General features: G+C 36.4%; 1 protein-coding gene and 1 long non-coding RNA gene across 2 annotated transcripts in view; both read right to left on the bottom strand.

Annotated features, from left to right (window-relative positions):
- LOC135078782 (frizzled-4-like) overlaps positions 1-17,150 on the bottom strand; it is a 45,083-nt gene that overhangs the window by 15,956 nt on the left and 11,977 nt on the right. The window lies entirely within an intron of this gene.
- Positions 401-8,186, bottom strand: LOC135078784 (uncharacterized). The gene is made up of 2 exons (XR_010258665.1): positions 7,575-8,186; positions 401-2,445 (listed from the first exon to the last, which is right to left on the bottom strand). It is a non-coding gene; the product is annotated as an uncharacterized LOC135078784 (long non-coding RNA).

Raw genomic sequence — 17,150 nt, 5'->3', positions numbered from 1 at the left:
AGATTTTCATGCTTGCAATAAGCTTCTGAAATCTATGCCATAATAGCGTTTGTTCCAAAAGCTCCTTCGTAGTTGTGTCCATTACCTTTTAAACCTTATCCCAATTCACTGACCGTGTGCCCTCCGCCTAACGATTTCGAATTAGTTCCGATTCCAAACGGTGATTATCGGTTTGACGGATTGACGCGCCGACGCAGAGCAATCGCCCAAATTGTTATAATGGCCACAGTGCCCATTGCTCATTCCACTCCCAACCACAACAAACATTACATAAACAATCACTGTGTTATGACAGCCAGCTTAATGTCATTACAGTGGTTTGTTAGTAAATATTTAATCAAGTCAAGCAAGTAACTAGTCAAGTTTGTGCGGCGAGCAGACTTTATAAAAAAACTACAACTTTAAACTTTCAATGATTTTTAATGAAATTATAAAGTACAGAAATTACAACTAAGTGTTCAGCGATTGAACGGTTCTAACCTAACTAGCCTAAGGTGCTTCGAAGTTGGAAGCCTAAAATATAATGTGTCATACCATCATCACGGGCTCTTTATATAGAGCTGATTATCGGTCCGGTGGCGTGAGGCGTCTACCGGGAACTGCCGGATGTTGATTTCGATTATAATATGTCTTTGTTCCCGACTCGGCAGTTTAGATTGTTACATTGTAATACAATATGCTTAATATGCTTATTTCGTTATCTTATATGCCTATTTAGGTACTTGGATAATGCGTGATGGCATGTTGGAGGACATAACTCCTCCCTCCTTAAGTTCGAAATCATCCGATTGCTTAATTGGAATCGGAGGGTTTCGATTACATAAATTTGGGTACATTTTCTTTATTTTATAAAATATAACTATACTTATAACTAACACAATTATAACATATAAAATTACCGTGCCAACACTAACACTTTTTATATTTATCACTGCATCACTTAACACTTGTTTTTCGGGAGATTTCAGCGCGTACGCCAAAAGCTGCAAGTTGTCCAAGTTGATGTCGTCCAGGTTTACAGGTTTTACTTCATCTGCGTTAACAGGGCCTTGTGCTACTTCAGGTAAGTTTATCTTTGCTGTTTTATGGTATTTGAAGCCTCTCGCTCCAGAGTGGCGTCGTCTGAGAGTTACCTTTTGTATTTGGAGATCGCATACTCCGTCCATTCCAACCAGGTAAGTGCCACGAAGTTGTTTTCTCGTGATTTCCCCCTTACAGGTTTCCTTCAGGGTTACCGGATTTCTGGAATACACAATCCACCAGTTTTCATAAAAAGATCTGATGTACAAGTTATTGATTTCCACGGCTATAGGTTTGCACATGGAAGTGTTAGTTTCCGATTTCATTAAGCTTGAAGTGCATAAGTCCTGTTCTTGTGTAGTAGTATCCACATTTCTGCATAGATGAAGGTTTTCATCGATCTCCTGGCATGGTGAGGGGAGTGACCAAGTTTTCGCCTCTTGTACCAGGATAAAAGGGGATTTAGGTGCAAGGATGGTGGTGATATTATTTTTATTAAGGATGGGTAAAGGAATTATTCTATAGTAATTATATATGTATGGTGTAACCAAGGGAATGCTCATAATAAACGTTATCTGTCTTTCTTTTAAATATGCTTTTAACTCTATGGTTTGTTCAATTTTAATTAAATTCGCTAATTTTGCTGGGAATACTAACTTATTAGTTATTTCAATTTGTTTTAATACATTTAACAATTCTTTATTATCGATTATTGATTGATGTAACACCTTAAGTCTACTAAAAGCTATAGCGGTTTCAATATCGTCCAAATGCGTAAAGATCGTTTGAAAGTTATGAATAAATAAATGAAATACTTGAATGATCTTGTTTTCTAATTTTTCTACGTTACTTTGATTTATCTGTCTTCTAATTATTAATAGCTCTTTATTGATTTGGGCGAAATTGTGTCGAGTAGCATTGGTATTATTGGCTATAATACCCGCCATTTCGGATAAGATCGTTACTTTATTGGCAATAGCGTCTTGATTCGTTTTTAATTCTTTAATCATGGTATCGTATCTCTCAGCGTCATCGTTATCGAGATTACCTGTGATAGCTTTAATGAATGATCCCAATGGATTTATTAGGCCGCGCTTTTTACGACTTACAGGTACTACTTGCTTAAACTTTTCTACAGTAATGAGCATTATATTATCAGTTTGCATTTTAATGTTGTTATATTCAAATGCATTTCCTATTTTAACCGTGTTACTCATGTGAGCCTTAAATTCCCTATATTTGTCTACGTTATGATCTAAATCCCTTTGGATGTTGGTCAGATTTAAGGTTTTTATCACCGTCCAGTTTTCTTCACTTATCAATGCTTGACCTTCCTTCACTGGTAGCAATCCCGGATTCTTTTCAATTTTGTCGAGTTGAAGGGCCCGGGCGCGGATTGTCAGGATCATCATCAGGATGAGGCACCTGCGGAGGACGCCTTATGTCTTTAATTGGAACTTTAGTGGGTCTATTTTTTGATATTACAGGGACTGTGTTTCTAACTATTTCACCTGAGACTTGTGCTTTTTGATAACGGGGTTTATCCTTACTTCGTCTTTCATTCACGCCTTTTATAAACACTGTATCACCCATTTGGATGTCGAATTCAGTTTCACCGCCGCGTTTGTTCCTAATGCCTTCTTTAGTTTCAATAATTTTGTCGGTTAAATATCTGTATAAGTGTTTAGTCTTTCTTACATGTTCCTTTACTAGCTGTTGCGTATATTGCTGATTAAAATCTACGTTAAACGGGCTTGAAGAGTCCGTGTGTCCGAAAGTTACTTCAAAAGGCGTTAAACCTGTCGTTGAGTGAATCGTTTGATTGTATGCCAATATTGCATACGTCATTACGGCTGCTGCGTCTGTGAATTTTTGTTCGAATTTAGCGAGTCTGTAGATCTCGATTAGTGTTGAGTGGAATCTCTCAACGATTCCCATTGAGTTGGGGTTATGTGGAGTACCTATGTGTAATTCCACTTTATTAAATGTTAACATTTCTTTTAAAAGGGCGTTATTGAATTCTGAGCCTGGATCGCAATTGATTTTTGTCGGAACTCCATAAAATGAGAAATACCTTAGCAATGCTCTAACTACTTCCGGTGTGGATCTATTAGATATTTCCATAGCCTGTCCTAGCTTGCTAAACGCGTCTACGATTGTAAGATAGTATTTGCCTTCTATACTAAACAGATCCATAAAAACTTCCTGAAATGGTTTTGTTTGAGTTTGCGTTAACTGTAATTCGGGCTTAAAAGGTTTTCTATTATATTTCATTCGTTTACAAGTTTCACATGCATTTATGATGCTTGAAACAGTTTCTTCCATTTTACTCCAAAAGTAGGTGCGTTTAAGACGCATTATTGTTTCTCGTATTCCACGATGACATGTTGTTCCGGTGTGATAAGTTAGTACTATAGCGCGTTGTTCTTGTTCATCTGTTATATGAATGATACGCTCTGTGCATTCCAAGAAATGTACAGTATCTTTTTTGAACAATGCTATTATTGTTTCCACAAATAATTTACGATGATTAGGGTCAGTGAAGTGGATAAAATGTTTTACTTTAGGTCGGGTATATCGTTTTAAGAAGTCTTTAATTAAATCAGGTCGATTTAATGGTAAATTGATTTCTAATATGCGTTGTTTGGAATTAGATACATCAACTACTTCTAACTTATCTAATCCCCGAGAATCTACTATGATTTGATTGGGTTTCGTGTCTATTGCTTCATTTAATATGGGTATACCTATGGTATCTATATCTTTAGCAGAGTGTGCTGTTGCGGAATGTGAACTACTTTCTGGTGCTGATATTGTGCTACTATTTGATGGTGATCTAATAGCTCCGTAATCATCTTTTTCTACGCGTTGCTGGGAATTAATTGAATTACTGGAATCTGATGAAATTGTCACAATACTTGATGGTTTATCATTGTCTATATTTACCTGCATTGACATATTATCCTCATTGGTGAGTACGTTTAATTTAATTCGGGATAACGCGTCAGCGTTGCTATTTTGTTTACCATTTTTATATATGATGTCATAATCAAATTCTGCTAAACGTAACTTCCATCTAGTGAGTTTACTGTTGGGTTCCTTTATCGAATTTAACCATGCTAGTGGTCTGTGATCGGTGTAAATTGTAAACTTCCTACCATACAAATACGGTCTGAAATGCTTTGCTGCCCAAATTATGGCTAATAATTCTTTTTCGATGGTACTGTATCGCGTCTCGGCTTCGTTCAGTGTACGACTTGCGTAGGCGACCGGTTTATCGCTGCCTACAGTTCCTTGTGATAATACGGCTCCGATAGCGAAGTTAGAGGCGTCTGTTGTTAAAACAAACGGTTTCTCGAAATCGGGATATTGTAACAATGGTGCGTTTGTTAAAAGTTCTTTACATGTTTCGAAAGCGGATTTGTATTTGTCATCAATTATTATTTTATTACGTTTTTTTAGACAACTGGTAAGTGGCTGTGTTATCTTGGCGAAGTCTTTTATGAACTTCCTATAGTAACCTATAAGACCTAAGAAACTTTTGATTTCTGTTGTAGTTGTGGGAATAGGGAAATCTAAGATGGCTTTAATTTTGTCATTGTTCGGTTTAAGACCTTCCTTAGTGATTGTGTGTCCTAAGTACAAGACTTCCTTGCGTAAAAATTCAGATTTATCTAATTGGATTTTAAGGTTGGTTTCTCTTAAGCGATCAAATATCTTTCTTAAGCTCTGAATGTGTTCCTGTAAGCTATTACTGTAAACTATGATGTCATCAAGGTAGACTAAACAGTGCATTCCTTGTAACCCACGCAGTACGTTATCCATTGCGCGTTGGAACGTCGCCGGCGCGGTTTTTAAACCGAACGGCATGCGCAGAAATTCGTAATGCCCCGCTTGGGTGCTGAATGCTGTTTTCTGTCTGTCATCCTTATCTATCTCGATTTGATGGTATCCACTTGCTAAATCCAAGGTGGTAAAGTAAATTGATTTTCCTAGTTTATCAAAAAGATCCGCGATATTGGGTAATGGGTATTTATCGTCGGTTGTGATTTCATTTAAACGTCTGTAATCAATGACCATCCTAAATTTTCTTTCACCTGATGCATCCATTTTCTTTGGAACTAGATGCACTGGGGCATTCCACGGGGAATGTGATTCCTGAATTACATTATCTAATAAAAGTTTTTCCACTTGTTTATTAATTTCGTCTGTCTGGACTTGAGGTAACCTATATGGTCTTACGTAAATAGGATCCTCATTTTTAGTACGGATTTGGTGTTTTACATTGTTTGAAAAGCTCAAAGGTATTTTTTCACAATAAAATATATCACGGTATTCATAGCAAAGATTCCTAATAACCTTTCTTTCCTCATCATTCATATGTTCTAACCTGAGTTTTTCCAGATTCTGCTGTAACACTTCGTCGATCTCATAACCTTGCGGTACGTCACTGATATTATTAACTGGTATTTCACTGACACTGTACGGTTCTACTGCGAATGGTTTAGATATAGTTATTGTTATATAGTTATCCGAACTATTTTGGATCACGGTATACGCGTAACCTCGTTGACAGCTCACGAGAGCACTGGGCATACGGACGCCTTGTCCGAAGTTAGTATAATTAATTATTGCGTCACCCTCTGACACAGTGGTGGGGATTTTAACACGTGACTCGGATCGCGGTGCTATACTTACTTCATATGGTGGGCTATATATTATTCGCAACTGTGCGTTATGAGTTTTTAATATTTGTTTGTCCATGTCTATGGTAGCGCCCAACTGTTTTAACAAGTCGCTACCTATCAAGCCATCGAAACGATTGTCTACGTTATATACGTAAAATTTATGACTTCCTGTGGTTGCAAATGATTTTAATAATGGAATATGGATTACTTCATTATGGCTACTACGCGCGTGCGTGCTAATGACTTCAAATGGCTCTTCGTATTTATAGGCGTTGAAATACTCGTTAGCCTTTTTCGGGCTTATGAACGATCGTGTACTTCCCGTATCTATCATAAACTTTGCTTTAATTTCAGGTATTAACACGTGTGGCAATCTTAACATTCCGTCATAATAATTTAGATTTATCACTTCCGATTTATATCCGGTGAGGCTTCTACTTGAAAATTTTCGTCATTATGAGTTTCCGGTTCTACTATTTGTTCTGATTCATACTGAGGTACGTCCTCGTACTGACCGTCGTAGTAATAATAGTACTGGTCCTCGGGACTCTCTGGCTCGGGCTCGTAAAAGAGTGTTTCCGGGGTTTCAGGGTTATTTATTAAGTTATGATGGATTGGAGCTGCTGAACGCATTGAAACATCAGTGTCCAACTTGTATGAGGGACGCTGCGCCAAAGGTGGGTTGCTTAATCCGAATTTAAATTGGTTATTTTGTTGTGGGAATTGATTGAATCGATTCATTGGAACCGAATATGGATTAGGTCTGTAGTGATTGTTATTATTACTAGGCATCCTATAAATAGGTCTAGGATTTTGATTAGGCTGGAATCTGAAATTTTGTGGGTTCTGATTTGAGAAAGCGAACTTAGGTTGATTGGACATATTATTAGGATTCTGTGGCATATTATATCTGAAGTTTTGTCCATTTGGATTAAACCTATTGAAAGGTGTGAAGTTTTGTTTGAATGGATTATTATTATTGAAAGGTATGCCAAACTTAAATGCTTGAGTTGGCGATACGAAATTCGGTTTAAATGCCGGTTGAGATTGGGTAAAGCTGGGTTTACTAGGAGGCACACCTCCTTTGTTCTTATTTTTCATATTGTACTGAAATTGGAAGTTTTCCTCCTCAGACACAATGCTTAGGGCTTGCTCTAAGGTGGTACAACCTCTAAGTCTAATCACTCTAATCATGTCTTCAGTTAGATTGAATAAAAAGACATTTAACGCGGTATTATCGTATATAATTACTTTAGCTGCTTTAATGCCTTCGTCCTCGATCATGTTGACTTTGGACATTAGCGTGCTCTTAACATTCTGAATACGATGACATAACTCGCTATACGACTCTCCATGTTTGATTTTAATTTGTTCTAGTTCGATCGCTATGCAAGCTTCCGATCTGGGGTCTCCAAAATGCTGGGTTAACACTTGTTTTAATGCTATCCATGTATTAATATCTTCGCGCTCGCTTAACAATGCCGCTGCGCGTCCTACTAATCTACTAGTTATCGCATGAAATACATAACTGTTTTGTGTTACATTTTCATCAGGGCCTCTATATATATTTATAACATATTGGCATTCCCTTAGGAATAAATTCAACGTTTTACCGTCGCCTTCAAACTTCGGTATTAAATTTAACATTTCACTAGGTATAACATTTATATGTTCCATTTTAATTAATTAACAATTTTCTGATAAAATAAACAATTTCAAAATATTTCTTTCCTATTACTAAGCGCTGGCGTAATCCTTAAAGTGGAAGGAACTACGAGCAGTAACGTTTATTATGATTTGGGATAAAGAACGTTACAAAAATTTGGGAAGAATGGTACAAAAACGGTAGCGAAGAGGTTTACTCACTTGCCGCTCACCCCCATATCTTCTCGGTGTGCCGCTGCTGCTGCTGGTGCTGCTGCTGCTGCTGGTGGTGCTGCTGCTGGTGCTGGTGCCGCTTGACTTATTTGTTTGGTTCGTGGATCCCGCCGTTGTAGACTTGATAGCCTAACCGCGATTGCTCAAGACCGATATAATCGTTATACTTTGATTATCGCGACGCGAGATCCTACCGGCTGCGCCAGTCAAGTTTGTGCGGCGAGCAGACTTTATAAAAAAACTACAACTTTAAACTTTCAATGATTTTTAATGAAATTATAAAGTACAGAAATTACAACTAAGTGTTCAGCGATTGAACGGTTCTAACCTAACTAGCCTAAGGTGCTTCGAAGTTGGAAGCCTAAAATATAATGTGTCATACCATCATCACGGGCTCTTTATATAGAGCTGATTATCGGTCCGGTGGCGTGAGGCGTCTACCGGGAACTGCCGGATGTTGATTTCGATTATAATATGTCTTTGTTCCCGACTCGGCAGTTTAGATTGTTACATTGTAATACAATATGCTTAATATGCTTATTTCGTTATCTTATATGCCTATTTAGGTACTTGGATAATGCGTGATGGCATGTTGGAGGACATAACTAACTATACTTTAATACATAACTGAATGTTTTCCATGGTTCCAAGTGGAAAAGATTTGTCTTGTTTTGAAATGTTAATAATAAAAAGAAAACTGTCGAAGAACAGAATGTCATGAATCATGGAAACTTTTGTTTTCGAATGCCGTTACTTTTTTAAGCGTTACTTACCTAATTTTAATGAAAAGTTAATTAATAATGGATATTTTTTTATACCTACTTTCGGTGTTGGTAGTGAAACTTTTGGAAACGACAACGCGGTAATATAAGCACTTACTAACTTAAACCTGTGTTACGCGATTATAAAAATTCGAGTAAAAATCTGTAATGTCATCTCGAGTCTCGAGAAGTCGTTTTACGGTTTCGTCCAATCGATATAACATACCGAGACGTGAAATCGATACAAATAATCGTGTTTGTATCGGCTGGCCGGTCGAACGGCTGGTAACGAGGCAATCGAGGGGCTCGTTTTCCTCAGAAATGCCACTTTTTAGTCTCGTTTCTTATTTTTGTGCGGCGCGGGCGCAGCGCGGGTGCATTGCCTCTATAATAAACGAGTGCAGCCATCGCAATCGTTTGGTATTGGCTCGATATAATGTTTTGTAATCTTCTTTATTGTAATTTGGAAAATAAACATTTATTGGGTTAATGTTTGCTATAAAACGTTTTATCGAAATACAGTTTAAATGGCGTAAGGAACATAAAGTTTATGAAGGTGCTTTAATTTTTTGGCCCATATCTGTAATTTTTTATCTAAGTTATCCCCCCGTGATAGTCAAAATAATCCAGGATAACATTGCATAAAGTATAACTTGGTTGCATGATGCATTTTCCACTAAATATTCGAACAAAACGAACTCTTAAGTTTTTATTATCAAAGGTTCACACATAAATAGGTACGATAAGTTTCCTTGCACTTTGCAGGTGTGAAACACTTCAGTAAACTTACGAGCTTTTAAGAATTTTATCCACTTCTGTAAAGGTTAGATCTTCCATCACTTTTAAAAACAAGCAACAACAATGTTATTTATTTAATAGGACATTTGCAACCTGTCATTGCGTGTTGTAATTTATTACATATTTAAACATTGAAATGGTATTAAGTAATGCATTACTCCTAAATAATCTAAAAATATATGTACATATCTCAATGATCTAAGAACCTTCACGGTACCAAAACTTAAGTTGAAAGTTTGAGCATCAGTTTAAAGCCCCCGTGCTTTTCCATCGCCTCTCGTTAAGAGCTTTTAACGAGCCGACCTTGCCGTAACAACTCAAACGAGACAGAGAACACCACTGTACACATTGCTATGCGCCAGACAAGGACGCACGATCGTACTGCCAACAATACCTTTACTAACAAGATAGACTCACCCACTGGAAAAAAGCCTTAAGCGCTGCCGTCATACGTTGAATTATGTAACGTATTTTTATTTTGTTAAAGCGTAATTTTAAATAAACAAACATGGTGGTTGTTTGACAGCTGCCGACACGAGTTGCTCGGCTAACGAGAATGACTCAGGCGCTGGGTGTTACCTGTTATTCAAATATACACCTTGTTTTCAAATAACAAGGCTGACTGTTGATTAGCGACCTTCTAGCGTGGAGCTTTTCTCATAAATGCCTTTTTGAAATTTATTTAAATTAGTTTTTCGTTGCGGAGAGATTCAGAGATTGAAGCTATAAAGAATGTTACAAGCGCATTTTATGAGATCGTATCGTGCAATTATAATTATAGTGTGTTTTGTAATCATAGGCAAAGAATATGGACATACGAGTTACTATAAACATCGCGTCAGGCGTTATCACACGTGTTTTTGTCACAAACGCAAACAATTTACTTTTTTGCCCTTCTTCTAACCATTAAAATATTAAAACACTTAAAAACTTGATGTTTCGAAATATTAACCACTTATTTAAAATATTATTAAAACTTTTTGTCAACACTTCATACAAAAGACATCAACGCCTCAGTCACGCTAGCAGTACCTAGTTAATTATTTTTTACTAAAGCCTTTTGTTATTAAAGCAGGGAATTATTTTAATTGATAAAATAATTAATTCCTACAGCACTGAAAGACGGTTTAATTTGAGATAAATTAATATTTAGCGGAATAATTAGTTTGCACAGCAAGTCACGGTGATGGTCACAGGGTAGTGAAAAACGAAACTATGAATAGAACGCACGGAATAATGTAAAGCATAAATAAATAATGATAAAAGGCTATCCATATATTCATATTTATTTACCAATAATATAATAATCATATTGAACTGCTTAATTTGACTTCTACATGATATAACTCGTATTTTAAAGCACATCGATATGCGATTCGCGGAACCAATAAAAGTCAAGAACTATGAAATTGGATTTAGCATGATTGCAATTAACGACTCCTGTTCACACACACCTGCCTCGTATAGGTAATTTATTAGCTGCTCCATCTGTAAATTATTGTCTAGATAGATGTAGGTAGGTAGGTACTCTTTATTGTACAGCACTAAAAACTATAATTGCACACGCTCAAGTAAAAATAATCTGGTATGGAAGAAATACAGGTTGTCCCAAAAATTAGTGTCAAGCCGAAGCCCAGAGGTAGAGCATCACTAGGGCTACCCAAATCATCGTGACTTTTGATAGTTTTCGAGTTATGATTTTTTTTACAACATAGAGGATTTTAGTTTACATTCGTGTTATGAATGTAAATACTTCTGAATCAGTTAGGCCTAGTATTCATCTAATAATTAAAAAAAATTAGGCATGTAACTTGACTATTCGCGCCACAGTGACCAAAAAAGTGCCTAAGCATAGAAAAAAACAATCATAACTCGAAAACTATCAAACATCGCAGAACATACATGGGGGTGATTAGGATAGCCCTATTGATGCTCTACCTCTGGGCTTCGGCTTGACACTACTTTTTGGGACACCCTGTATAATGAGAATGACAGCGCAAACTCGGGCTGAAGGCGTAGAAAGCACGCATTTGTTTTGTTCATCAGGCAATGTCCTTTCTTTGTCCAATCTTTATGATTTTGCTGTTGCAAGCTGAAAACAGAATTGTATGGAGCATAAGCATTATGCGGTTCCTATCAGGTAATCGATATTTTATTGATGAGTTCAGATTTATGTTTTATTTAAACGGCAAAGCCAATTAATTAGTTTTGGTTGAGTGCTTCCAAGGTGAAGGGGCAAGCAAAACACGATAGTACTCACAAATAAGCCAATTCGTTTTTCAGCAGGAATATTAAGCTGAAGAAGAAATGAAAAAAGAGAAGAAATTGACAAATCATGAAATTGGTTTCATTATTATGATACAAACTCATACTGTATACAGAAGATCCTGAAACCACTAATTCAGGATCTTCTGTATACAGCGCACATTTTAAGACAGCTTAAGTTTTGTGATCGCTTCTTCTAATAGAAAAGTTCGTTCTTTCATTCGTTTCAGCTTAATGTAGACGTCTACCGCTGGACAAAGGCCGACCCCAAGGATTTCCACAACAACCGGTCCATCTTCTGAAGTAATAATGTTCAAAAGGAGACAGATTCCTTTTCTAAAAGCCCGGTTATGTTAAAAAGAGACAGTTAATGTCCTTTTCTAAAGGCCCAGTTCACATACTCGTAGGTACACCTGCCAAGAAGTTTATTAGCTGCTCTCTGTAAACTGTAAATTACCCTAACATAATATAAACCCCGCTGTTTGCTTTACGAGCGACCACGCGTCTAAATCCCTTTATCGATTACATTTATCTATGTAATGGAGGAATGCATTCTTACTGCTCGATAAAAAATGTTGTTCCTTTAAATTACGTTCATTTTTATTCCGTATTATATCATGGGTTGAAATTGGGTAATAAATAAATGCTGTGTGAGAGAGAAGTGTTCAAATACGAAAAAAAAGTTTATATTTGAATAGTGATATAGAAAGAGGAAAAACCCTTAGTACATTATGATGCCTTTGCCTATACTTTCGACTGTCTTGTTTGTTGTATAGAAAACCTTTTTGGAATGTTTATTTATATTATCAACGATTTTATCTATTTCTCGTGCAGAGTGCTATATGAAAATCCTTGATAAACATTATTATGGCTTTACAGAGTGCAAGCATCACATTACAAACTCGTGCCCTCACATTACTGAAGGAAGAATACGTCATCATTCAACTCTTTTTAAATAGAACCTCGTAGCTCTCCATCTCGTGACCTCGTCAAGACAATAGTGCTTTAGTGATGTGCTTGGACGTGCCGGCATCGGGCACGTCCGTCAAACCTCGTTACGGCCTGCCTCGTTACTCGATACACGAAAAACGATGTCGAAAAACTATGGCGGGCCTAAGATGCTGCTTTACTTTCACGCGTGCTCCGGGCTAATATTTATTTATTATTCATTTTATTTCATTTAAAATTTAAAAAGTCTAGTTAAATTGGCTCACATCAGTCACATCACTAAAGGAAATCGTCCATGTTTTCATTACTTTTAGAAATAGTTTAGTTAATGCCTCACGGCACGGGTACAGTTAAGCATATCCGAAGGACTTTATTTTTGAATAAACTATAGCCTGTTTTTGCAATAAGTCAATTATTTACAAACAAGTGCGACTATTAAAAGAAGAAGAAATACTAGATCCTCAAGCTACAGTGTAGTAGCTCTGTAATTTACATTTTTTATTTCAAAGACAGAGTAATTTCTGCTCTATGAATTTTTATGACACACATCTTATGTTTTTTATTTATTTATATCTTGTTGGCTTCCAGCGAGGTGTGATAGCATCGGGCATCATGCAGCAGCTTAGCGCCCTAATAACATGTGCTCAGAAAGTTTCGTTGTCAGTCCGGTCCACGATTACAGCTTTGATGTGCCGCCATCTGATGCATATAGGGCTGCTGCGATGTCTAATCTCGCTTTAGAAAATTACCAAACATAAAAAAGCTACATCCTTTTAAAAGAAGTAAAATTTTACTGGTGCTTCACATAAATAAATATCGAGTTAGAAAGGTACAAACTAATTTTAATATTACTTTTAGGCAAACTGTAATTTGAATAACGTAAGTAATTAAATAAATTTTACCTTTTCTCTTTCAGCAATGTGACACTCAAAATATTCTTTTCGCGCTAGTTTTAACTTAAATAATCTTTAAACTTTTTTATCACTAGGATTTTTTTATTTTGTTAAAGAAAGAATTTTCGCAATGTAAAAATTCATATAAACTTTCGGTTTTATTCGCGCAACTGACAACCCTAGATGCAAAATAGAGTTTAAACTCGCCGCCTGTTTAGAGTGCCTAGTGTTTGAAATTATAGTAATGCTCAAGCACTTTAGCACCACGGCCACGTGATTGGCAACTTTAAATAGTTTTTCAATGGATCGACTGAGAAATCTTTTTGTGTGATCGGTAACCATAATAAGTAAAGAGTCATCGTATATTTACGATTTTTTTAAAATTTCATCTAAAAAGTAGGTACATTATGAGCTGCTTTAGCCAACTCACTGGCCTTTTTACTGTAATTAATATTATGTTATGCAACGAAATTATGCATAATGTAGAGTAGCCTGTGGGTAACTAGATATTTCCTTTTCTGAAACATGTTATTCATCACCGTTTTCCCTCGGATAAAATTAGCTCAAGTTTTAATCAGTATAATTTTCTATGCGATTAATTTCATCCAAATATGTTCAGCCGTTGATCCGTGATTAACTTTAACATAAACGTAACTTTCTTTATAAGTACTGCAGTAATTTTACTGTCTGAATAGTGAAGGGTCTTCTGAGGCGGTTCCTCGACGCGAAATTATAGCGATATTTCAACGAGAATAGTTTCTTTTTGACTTTTTAAACGATTGAATGAATTTGGCGTTAGATTTTTTAATTTTAATTTATTACAAAGCTAATTCAAATTCATTTATTTTTGCCTACTTTAAGACTACTTGTAGGCTTAAAGAAAGCTCTTCGGGACAACAAACAGACCAGTGCTGAGAAGAAGCAGCGAAAGAAACTCAGTCACTAATCGTAATCATTTTGTTATAATATTTCAACTCTAACCTATTTGTTGGTTATGAACATGATGTTTATTAAACCATACATTTTAAGTAACAAAATTGTATTCTCCCAGCGATTAAAGCAAGGAAGAGAAACGCCGTGGGTCACGTCAAGGTTTAATTTCACGCGCTCTCGTACCGTCTGCGCATGCGACTTTGTTGCGAGAGGTAATTGAATTGGACACCATTGTTGTATAATGTTCTTCGGGCTTTGTTTTACTCGTGGAAAATGCATGTTTACGGGATATGTTATTAAATTAAGTGAAGTCTGTGCCTATGGACATAGCAGTAATTTTGTTTTACTTCACATATCATACAGTTATTAATTTATATTTATTGACGATAACTATACGGGCCTTATTACAAAAAACTTAAACCCGGGATGAACACTGGTTTAATATGACATTTCCATACTAAATGTCAATTTCAACTAGTGATCAACGCGAGTTTATTTTTTTGTAAAAAGAGGGTACAAGTTTTCAGCTAATTTGATCAAGCACAAGTCAACACAAAAGTATCATTTTAAATGCAGGACATTTCAGAAACTATAACATAAAAATTCTGCAGTAGTGTGTATAAAAATAATTCTCGACAGTTAAACCGTAACAACGAGGCTTAAAACTAAATCCAACTATGAAGCGCTATCTCGGATCCGGCGCGAAGTGGAATTAAAAGCGGAGATAAAAATCCAATATTTTAAATTGGGCAACAAAATAAATTGCTGTGAAATGGTAATGCGAGGCAGGGGGAGCGCGTGCGCACGCTATGTAAACTCGGGCTCGTTATATCCAAGTTTATGGTTCATTTATGAACGCGTGTTTTACATACAATTGAGCCTTCTCGATGTATAAACTGGTTATCCTTTGTTGAAAGTTAAGGCTCGATGGGGTCAATCGCTGGGCATGAATATGTAGCTGGTCTCCTAACGAGGCTGGAGCCCAGCATGTAACAGAATATGTGAATCTGATTTGCATGAGAAACAGGCTTTGATAATCCCGAACTTCGTATTACATGCGCGTGGAAAAGTTTTTGTAAAAGGCGGCGTCGGCATAGGCATTCCGTTAGTTTAGATTTTATACGGAAAATGGACCACTGATTTAGACTGAAATTACGAATATATTGCGTTGGATAATATGCACACATTATAGCCCGTAGGCATATTTAGCGTTTATTAAAAAAATGTGTGAGATTCATTTAATGAATTATCTGCACATTAAGAATGTAGGTGTTAAGGTACCTACTACCAGAGATAGCTTTTAAATTAGTGGCAGACATGCCTGCCTAATCATATTTTACATTTATCCCATAAAAGTACCTAGTCTCGTGAGAAAAATATTGTAAAGAACCTAATACATAAAATAACAAAGCTGTAGCACTTATCAATGTATTTCCTAGAAACTGCTCTTGCATCTCGTGTTTCCCTATCTTTCCCATGGATTTGAGGACGCTGATTCAAATGCTATAGAGGTAAAGTCACGAATAAACATACATAGAAACTATTCCTAGACATCAGATCTATCCAGCTAGTCCAGACACAAACAGTAAACATAAACGTTTTAACTTAACGCATTCCTACCCGTAATATGGGACAACAGCGCAATAAAATAATTTGTTGAACTTGATTTGTTGTCTTTTGTGCTCTAATTGGAATCATATGAGGTGCGAGAGGGACAGCGATGGTAGTAAAGGGATAGATAGTGGGAGGATGCAGGTACCCGTCGGGACGGCCATGTGCATCTGCTTAACGACGTGGCTTAGACACAGGCTAAGAAAACCGTGGAGAGGTCTTTTGTTTTAACTATTGTAACTATTTTGTCAAAAAAATGTCTTCGCCGTATTATTTTTAGGAATAATATAAATAATAAAAGTTAACTGACTAGTACTAATACTGATTAAGAGAGCTAAAAGAGAAAATGACAAAACGAATAGCTATGCGAAATTATATTTAATATTAAGTTGAAATATAATAAATAATAGATTTAAAAATAACAACGATAGCGAAATTAAACGCAAGAAATAAAGAAATTAGATGTGCAAGTAGGTACAGTGACAACAGCAAATCAAAATATTTTCAAGTTAAAAGCACCTATCGACTCTACAGCTTCCCTATGCAGCGCATCTCCCAAAACGATTCGGTCGGCTTTTTGGCCTCGTGTTTAAATTACAACTGTCGGGATTTCTCCTTACGATCAATAAATCAATAAATATATGCGGCTATGTGTTGGCCCGTCCCGTACGGACATTCGTGGAAATGGTTGTTTGTTTAGGATCCTTGCGTGCATCACTATTATTACATAGGAGCTACGATACCATTTTGGTCCTACTTCCTGTAATTATACATGCGTAAACGATTTGGATTCGACGTATGATTCATAAAAGTTTCAGGGTTCAATAACACTTTGACGGGTTAAGAAATGAGAATGACTCTATGGATGACTAAAACGGAATTTAAAATTAACTGAATGCACAGTTGTATGCAAACAGAAATATCACAAGACAATGTTAGAAATGTTTGATATATCACAGCCAACTTTGAGTAAACTTCTACCGAACAGCGTTGACAATAGAAAGAAAAAGTGTGTGTAATTGTATGCACAGGTTGCACTAAACTACTGTTCAAATTTTAAAAACAGCCGGCGACCATAAATTTTGTATTTTTTTCACCGCCTTAAAAAGTGGTGGAAAAAAGTCTACCTGCGGGCACAATGGCGGTCCATATTTATTTGGGCGAACGTCGTAACATTTCACATTCGGAAAAAAGAATAACAACGCACCACGAGCTTTCTGCGAACAATAGTGACCTTGTTTCCGAAATGCAGTCAACTGATGGAAATTTATACCATTGTTACAAAAGTTATGGTTAGATTTATAATGCGCGGGCAAATATGCACATAGTAATTTTAAGTCTACATAGTCTGAGGA

The sequence above is a fragment of the Ostrinia nubilalis genome, chromosome 15, assembly GCF_963855985.1.
Source record: "Ostrinia nubilalis chromosome 15, ilOstNubi1.1, whole genome shotgun sequence".
NCBI lineage: Eukaryota > Metazoa > Arthropoda > Insecta > Lepidoptera > Crambidae > Ostrinia > Ostrinia nubilalis.
Note: the sequence above shows the minus strand (reverse complement) of the source record. Positions and strands in the feature narration are given on the sequence as shown.